This window comes from Herpailurus yagouaroundi, unplaced genomic scaffold, assembly GCF_014898765.1.
Source record: "Herpailurus yagouaroundi ecotype Mexico unplaced genomic scaffold, PumYag 67793, whole genome shotgun sequence".
Classification (NCBI taxonomy): Eukaryota; Metazoa; Chordata; class Mammalia; order Carnivora; family Felidae; genus Herpailurus; species Herpailurus yagouaroundi.
Window position 1 is genome coordinate 24,318,783 of NW_024420586.1, and position 8,049 is coordinate 24,326,831.

The following is an 8,049-nucleotide window of genomic DNA, read 5'->3' on the forward strand; positions in this document are numbered from 1 at the left end:
TCCCTCCGCGCAGCTTCCTGAAGCCCCCGACAAGCCCCGCCCCTGTCGCCAAGTTCACAGGTGCCTGCGCAGCCTGTGCGGCGGCACCAACCAGAGGCACGCACAGACCCCAAGGGACGGGGAACCTAGGGAGGGTTGGGGGAGACCTAGAAGGGAGGGGCTGGAGTGGGATGTGACGAGCCCGCCGAGGTGCCCAAGGAGACGTGAGAGGCGGAGAGAGAAAGGGGAGATGCTGGAGGGGCGACGTGGCCCCACGGCAGGAGCCGGTTCCAGGCGGGGGCGCCTGGGTGCTCCAGGTCTGATTACGGGGGCCCGACACCCGCAGTGACTTGGCAGAACGCCGGCTCCCCACCGGGCGAAACAGGCACCCACCCATCGCTGGATCCACCAGGCTCCTCGCTCATCGCGTAACCTAAACGCCGCCCCCCCCCCCCCCCGCCCCCGCCTGCAAACCAAGGAGTTGACTGCTTCAACCCTGAGATCTTTCTCGAACCTTCCAGCTCTGTTGGGGGCTGGCCAAATGCAAGCTCGCTCCCAGAGCCAAACCGTAGCTCCTTAGCGACCAATGCCAGGGTGACTGGCGATGGAGAGCCGTTGGGGGCCTCAGGTGCTGGAAGAGGAGTATTTACTGTCGGCCTTCACACACCTTATGTCTGGAAAAGCTGCGTCGGAGCACCAGGAGGATGAAGGGGGGGGGGTATCTGCTAGCCCCCGTTATTAGTGGCTTCTAAATGTCACTCACCACGAGAAGATTCAGGGCTCTTTGAAGAAATCGCTCTTTCTAGGGCTGAGCCAGGAAAGTACAAGATGAGCTTGGAACATCTTGTGCCAGAAAGTAAGGGAGTGCTCAGAGGATGCTGGGGACATATCCGAATGATAGGAGAGGCAGCCCAAAGAGGGTCTCACTGGGTCAAATCTGGACAATTGAAGCACCAAAATAAATAATATTAAGACTTCTAGTTCCCACCAAGTTGGAGTAGCCCCATTCCTCCCAAACCCTCCCGCTTGCAACTAAAGATTCCTGTAGCACAACAAACAGGAAGTTCTGAAAGGTGGAAAGAAAACAAACTTCCTAAGGACCCCCAGGATTTGAGAAATAACAGGGCAGTGAATTTCCTCAGCTGCCTCACTGCCACCTGTAAGCCCTGGATGGGGGCCCATCCAGAACTGCCCACAGGAGTGGAAGAAAAATAAAAAATAAAAAGCCACGGGGAAAGTCTGCTCCCCTTGGCCAAAGGTGCCAAAATACAGGTGGACTAACAACAGGAAACTTTTTAGGTAATACCAGCCCCGCAGCAGCCGGGTACCAATGGAAAATTCACCCCCACTCACTTGAACAGATTACACCAGGCAGCCTGCACATTCTCCTCACTTCTCGGGTCAGCAGGGCCCAGCAAGCAGGTGAGTTTACAATCCCACACAGAGATGAGGAGATGATGCAAGCCTGTGCCCTAATTTTGCTGGGGACACATTTCCTGCTGAGGGAGGAGACGAGTTTCCGGGCAGTGTAAGTGGGGTTGGATGGGTCGCATCTCCCATATATTTGCTGAGTTTTTGTTTAGTAGTTTTATCAATTGATAAGAGTGGGTGTTGAAGTCTTCAACTCAGTGCATCTGTTTATTTCTCCTTTCAGCTCCATTAGGGTTTTTTTTAAATATTATTATTGAAGGGCGTGCGTGGGTGGCTTGGTTGGTTGAGTGTCCCAGTGTTGATGTCAGCTCGGGTCTTGATCTCAGGGTTGTGGGTTCAGGCCCCTCGTTGGGCTCCACGCTGGGCATGAAGCCTACTTAAAAAACATTATTGACGTATAGTTGACATGCAGGGTTATATTAGTTTCAGGTGTACGACATCGTGATTTGACAATTCTATGCATTATGCAGTGTGCTCACCACAATAAGCATAGCTTCTGTCACCATGTAACATTATTGCAGTATTGTTGACCCTGCTCCCTAGGCTGTACCTTTTTCATCCCCATGACTTATTTATTTTATAACTGGAGGTTTGCACCTCTTAATCCCCTTCACCTATTTCAGTCATCTCCCCATCCCTTCTCCCCTCTGGCCACCACCAATTTCTTCTTTGTATTTATCAGTCTGTTTCTGTTTGTTGTTGTTTTATTTTGTTTTAGTTTTTTAGATGCCACATATAAATGAAATCATATGGCATTTGGTTTTCTCTGCCTGATGTATTTTACTTAGCATAATACCCTCTGGGTCCGTCCATCTTGTGAGCGGCAAGATTTCATTCTCTTTTATGGCTGAGTAATATCCCATTGTATGTATATATACCACATCTGCTTTATCCATTCATCTATGGACCCACACTTGGGTGACTTCCGCATCTTCGATGTTGTAAACAACGCTGCAACGAACATAGGGGTGCATGTGTCTTTTTGAACTAGTGTTTTTGTTTTCTTTGGGTAAATACCCAGTAGTGGAACTACTGGACCGTATGGTATTTCTATTTTTATATTTAAAAACAACCTCCATACTGTTCTCCATAGTGACTGCACCAATTTACATTCCTACTGACAGCGTATGGCAATACTCATCATTTCTTGTGTTTTTGATACTAGTCATTCTGACTGGTGTGCATCAGTTTTTGGTTTACGTATTTTGAAGCTCTTTTGTCTGGTACATGCACATTTAGGATTGTTACATCTTCCTGGTACGTTGATCCTTTTATCATTATGCAACGTCCCTCTTTGTTTTTACTAAAGTTTTTGTTTTGTTTTGTTTTGTTTTTTGGGTTCTTTTTGTTTTTGTTTTTGTTTTTTGTTCTGAAGTCTACTTTATCTGATATGGTGTTAAATATACGTGGAGAAAAGATTTAAGACAATTACATTTAAAAAGTGGGAAGGGTAAAGGAAGTAAGGTTTCTAGACCTCATTCAAAGTAGCAAATGCTGATACCAATAGATAAGTTACATTATCTACTGGTTACGGAAGGCAACCACTAAGAAATCTATACAAAGCTCCACACTCAAAACACTATAAATAAGTCAAGATGGAATCCTAAAACATCTTCAAGGACCCCACAGGAAAGTAAGAAAAGAGAAAGGAATAAGAAACAGAGAAAACAGGGGCGCCTGGGTGGCTCAGTCAGTTGAGCGTCCGACTTCGGCTCAGGTCATGATCTCACAATCTGTGAGTTCAAGCCCCGCGTCGGGCTCTGTGCTGACAGCTCAGAGCCTGGAGCCTGTTTCAGATTCTGTGTCTCCTTCTCTCTCTGACCCTCCCCCATTCATGCTCTGTCTCTCTCTGTCTCAAAAATAAATAAACGTTAAAAAAAAACAGAAACAGAGAAAACAAACAAAAAACCCATTAGCATGGCAGGCTTACACTCTAACATATCAATAATGATCTTAAATGTAAATGATCTAAATTCATCAATTAAGACACATTGGCAGAGTGGATTAAAAACATGACCAAATACCATGCTAGAGGGGCACTTGGGTGGCTCAGTTAGTTAAGCTACCAACTCTTGGTTTTGGCTCAAGTCATTATCTCATGGTTTGTGAGATCGAGACCCACGTCGGGCTCTGTGCTGACTGTTTGAAGCCTGCTTAGGATTCTCTCTCCTTCTCTTTCTGCCCTTCCCCCACTCACACTTATGCTTATGTGCTCTCTCTCAAAACAAATCAGTAAGAAAAACTTAAAAAAACAACAACAAATAACATGCTAGAATAAAGAACTCCCAAAAGTCAACAATAAAAAAAACAAGCAATCCCATTAGAAAATGGGCAAAAGGTATGAAGAGACATTTCACTGAATGGGATATGCAGTGGCAAATAAGCCACGAGATGTTCAGCCCCACCATCCATTAGGGAAATTAATACTGAAACCACAAAGAGCTATTACTGCACACCTGTCAGAATGGCTAGGATCAAACACACAAGAAACAACAGGTGTTAGCGAGTACCTGGAGAAAGGGACCCCCTCCTGAACTGTTGGGCACGCAAACTGGTGCATCTACTGTGGAAAAGAGTATGGAGGTTCCTGAAAAAGTTAAAAACAGAACTACTCTACCATCCTGCAATCACACTACTGGGTATTTACCCCCAAAATACAAAAACACTGGGGCACCTGGGTGGCTCAGTCAGTTAGGTGTCCAATTGCGGCTCAGGTTATGATCTCACAGTTGGTGAGTTCGAGCCCCACGTCGGACTCTGTGCTGACGGCTAAGAGCCTGGAGCCCGCTTCGGATTCTGTGTCTCCCTCTCTCTCTCTGCCCTTCCCCTGCTCGTGCTCTGTCTCTCTGTCTTTTAAAACTGAATAAATGTCAAAAAAAGTTTTTTATTTTGTTTAATGTTTATTTATTTTTGAGAGAGAGAGGCAGTATGAGCGGGGGAGGGGCAGAGAGACAGGGGGACACACAGAATCCAAAGCAGGCTCCAGGCTCTGAGCTGTCAGCACAGAGCCCGACAAGGGGCTCGAACCCACGAACTGTGAGATCATGACCTGAGCTGAAGTCGGCCACTTAACCGACTGAGCCACCCAGGTGCGCCCCCCCCCCCAATTTTTTTAATAACTCTTATAGACTAAAGATGAAGACAATGAAAGCCTTTTTCTCCCTTACCAACTTGGAAGTTTTGATGCCAAAATTGCATGTATTTCCAGGTGCTGTGGCTTCCCCCTATTCAATTAATGCCCTGGCATGGTTCTGGTTTGGGTGGTGATTAGTTTGATTGCTTCTTGTATGGCATTTTCTTCCTCTACGTCTCACTGCTTTTAAAACTGAAGATATTTGGGGTGCCTGGGTGGCTCAGTCGGTTGAGCTTCCGACTTCGGCTCAGGTCGTGATCTCGCGGTCTGTGAGTTCGAGCCCCGCGTCGGGCTCTGTGCTGACAGCTCAGAGCCTGGAGCCTGTTTCCGGTTCTGTGTCTCCCTCTCTCTGACCCTCCCCCGTTCATGCTCTGTCTCTCTCTGTCTCAAAAATAAATAAACATTAAAAAAAAAAAACTTAACATATTTAAAGGGTTCTGAGATTTTCCCTCGATTAAAAGTTTTCACTATTTTTTCTATATGCTATTTTTGACAAATTCCGATAAGTTTCAGATATTTCTAGGGTATCTAGTAGTTATTTGGAGAAAAAACAAAAATTCGTCATCTATCTTACTCCTTATGCCACAAGAAATTCCTTCTGGATAGAAGCTTTAAATGCTAAAAACAAAACAATACAATACAAACCCAGACAAACCTAAAAAAAAAAAAAGACATTGGGAGTATTAAATTAATAGAAAGGCAAATATATGTTTTTAAAACTCAGGTTTGAAGCCAGGTTCTTTTTTTTAAGTTTATTTATTTATTTTGAGAGAGAAAAAACACAAATGGGGGAGGGGCACAGAGAGAGGGAAAGAGAGAGAATCCCACTGTTAGCGCAGAGTCCCATGTGGGGCTCGAACTCACGCATCATGAAATCATGACCTGAGCCGAAGTCGGATGCTCAACCGACTGAGCCAGCCAGGCACCCCAAAGGTGAATATTTCTATAACTGACAAATCAGATGTCATGAAAGAAAAAGAACTGACAAATTAAGCCTCCTAAAAATATAATTGTGTATGCTTCTGAACATTTTGCTATTCTTATACCAACATATTTTTTTTTTACCAGAAATGAGTTCAGTGAATGGTTATTGCTTTGCAATTTATTTTTATTCACTTGGCAATAAAATAATGGTGTCTTTCCAAAGTAGTGCCTTTGTTTTAATGGGTGTATAAGTATCTCATTATATTGAAATCGAGAATGTATTCTCTTTCATATTCTTCCCTTTTGTAAATGTCTTAACTGACTAGGTTATAGGAGAAGCAAAGAATAAGCCTACGCCAATATTTATAATGCCTAGAGATTCTTTTCAAAGGGTTTCAAAGCACCTAATCCAATGTTTTTTTTGTGACATCCTCTGTTCCAGTGTGTGACTGGACATAAGTGATTCTGGAAAAAAAAATGCTGAGTCACAGGACATATCGTTTTTTTCACCACTCCCAGGTGGACATGAATCTTAATATTAAAAAAAAAAAAACCAATAGTAATTAAGATTCTGAAGACAATAAAGTTATGGACGTTGGAAAATTGAATCGTTTTTGATGAGGGAAACAAAGGCATTGTAGATTAAATTAAAATCTCCTCACAGCTTGCAGCCCACTGAGAGACACCGGAAATGTGCAGAGCGTGACCTTCCTAGAGGAACTCATGGCTGCCTTGGTGCCTTAATGTTTATATTTTATTAACAACTAAAAGTAACTTTATCTTAACAGCTGAAAGCCTTGCATCAAAATTCCTTGGAGACTTACTTGATCACTCTTCCCCCTCCCTCCACAAACTTAAAAGTACAGTGCAGCTCTTTCTACCCACGGGGTCCTGTCCCTGTGATATAATAAAATCACTTTTTGCACCAAAAACGGCTCAAGAATTCTTTCTTCTCCATTTGCTCATGAACCCCACTTTAAATTTCGTCAGTTTTGCTTTGCAGAGCCATGATAAAGATGTGCCATTTTAGTTATTAACTTTAAAAAATAGGGGCGCGTGGGTAGCACAGTCAGTTGAGCATCCAGCTCCTGATTTTGGCTCAGGTCTGGATCCCAGGGTTGTGGGTTCGAGCCTCTCGTCGGGCTCTGTACTGACAGCTCAGAGCCTGGAGCCTGCTTCGGATTCTGTGTGTGTCTCTCTCTCTCTGCCCCTCCCCTGCTTGCACTCTGTCTCTTTCACTCTCAAAAATAAATTAAAAACAACAACAACAACAAAATAAAAAAATTTCCCTTACACCCTCCGTGGCCTGTTTCCTTCCAGAAAATTCCATGGACAGGATTTTGCACATAGCCTGGTAGAGGGCCCTGTGTTCTGAGCCACAATCAAGCATATGTAGGAGACACTGCAGACCCAGTTAGGATGGAAATCAGGAATGAGGGCTTCTAACCTCCCACACTCCACCCACAGGGCTATCAGTTTCCATTTACAGCTGTTCAGGCATGTAATACAACAGCTTAGAAGAAATACATTCAAAAGGAATACATCACAATGGTAAAGGATGGTTATTACTGTCGAGATGATGGCTGATTTTGCCACATTCTTTTGTTTTCCTGATTTTAATGGTAGCACATGTATTTTGTTTTGAATATTCCACTTTCAAAAAGAAAATACAGAAGAAAGAAAAAACAAGAGACAGGAAGTAAATATATGCTTATCAAAAAGATTCAAAACATTTAGACCCACTTTTTAAAAAACTTATTAAAAGCATTTTTAGAACAGTATAAAATAACGTAGGGGCACCTGGGTGGCTCAGTCGGCTAATTGTCTAACTTCGGCTCAGGTCATGATCTCGCAGTCTGTGAGTTCTAGCCCCACGTCAGGCTCTGTGATGACAGCTCAGAGCCTGGAGCCTGCTTCGGATTCTGTGTCTCCTTCTCTCTTTCTGCCCCTCCCCTGGCTCTGTCTCTCTCTCAAAAAATAAATAAACATTAAAAAAAATGTTAAGTAACATACATGAGAATGACCCATTTAACCTTTATCTAATTTGTCATGTTTATCCTTTCAGCAAAAAAAGTGGAAGAATCGACTTATGTGAAGAAGGCACGGATCACTCTTCCAGAAACAAATTTTATCTTGATTTCAAGGAGGAAAAAACTGTCTGTGATGACTTTCTGTCATCCGAGTATATTTTGAATTAAAGGGTCACTTGTGTGTTTATTCCACAAATATTGAGAGATTACTTTTATGTACCAGGCATTTTTCATTCCATAAACTTCCTCCCCACCCCCACCCCCAGTAGGTTTTCCTGCCTAATCTAGATCACAAGCCCTTCTCATTAGGAAACTAGCATGGTTACTATTTTCATTCTGTCTGGTAGATCTTTGTCTCCCCAACCCCAGCTGTCACTTGGCTAAGGCCCCTTCTTTCCTTAGCCTTCATCAGACTCTTCCAGACACCAGGTTTTCCGCTTAACTGTGGGGACCAGGAAGGAAGGCCAGGAAACCCCTGAGCCAAATCTGCTGACATGGAAGTCCCCTGTATGCAGAAGTGGACTGTACTTAAAGATTAAGTAGGTTTGTAAA

At 43.7% G+C, this 8,049-nt stretch overlaps 1 long non-coding RNA gene across 1 annotated transcript; it reads left to right on the top strand.

Annotated features, from left to right (window-relative positions):
• On the top strand, positions 1 to 7,670 carry LOC121026105 (uncharacterized). Its single transcript, XR_005788266.1, has 2 exons — positions 1 to 1,401; positions 7,533 to 7,670. It is a non-coding gene; the product is annotated as an uncharacterized LOC121026105 (long non-coding RNA).
• The last annotated feature ends 379 nt before the right edge of the window (positions 7,671 to 8,049 follow it).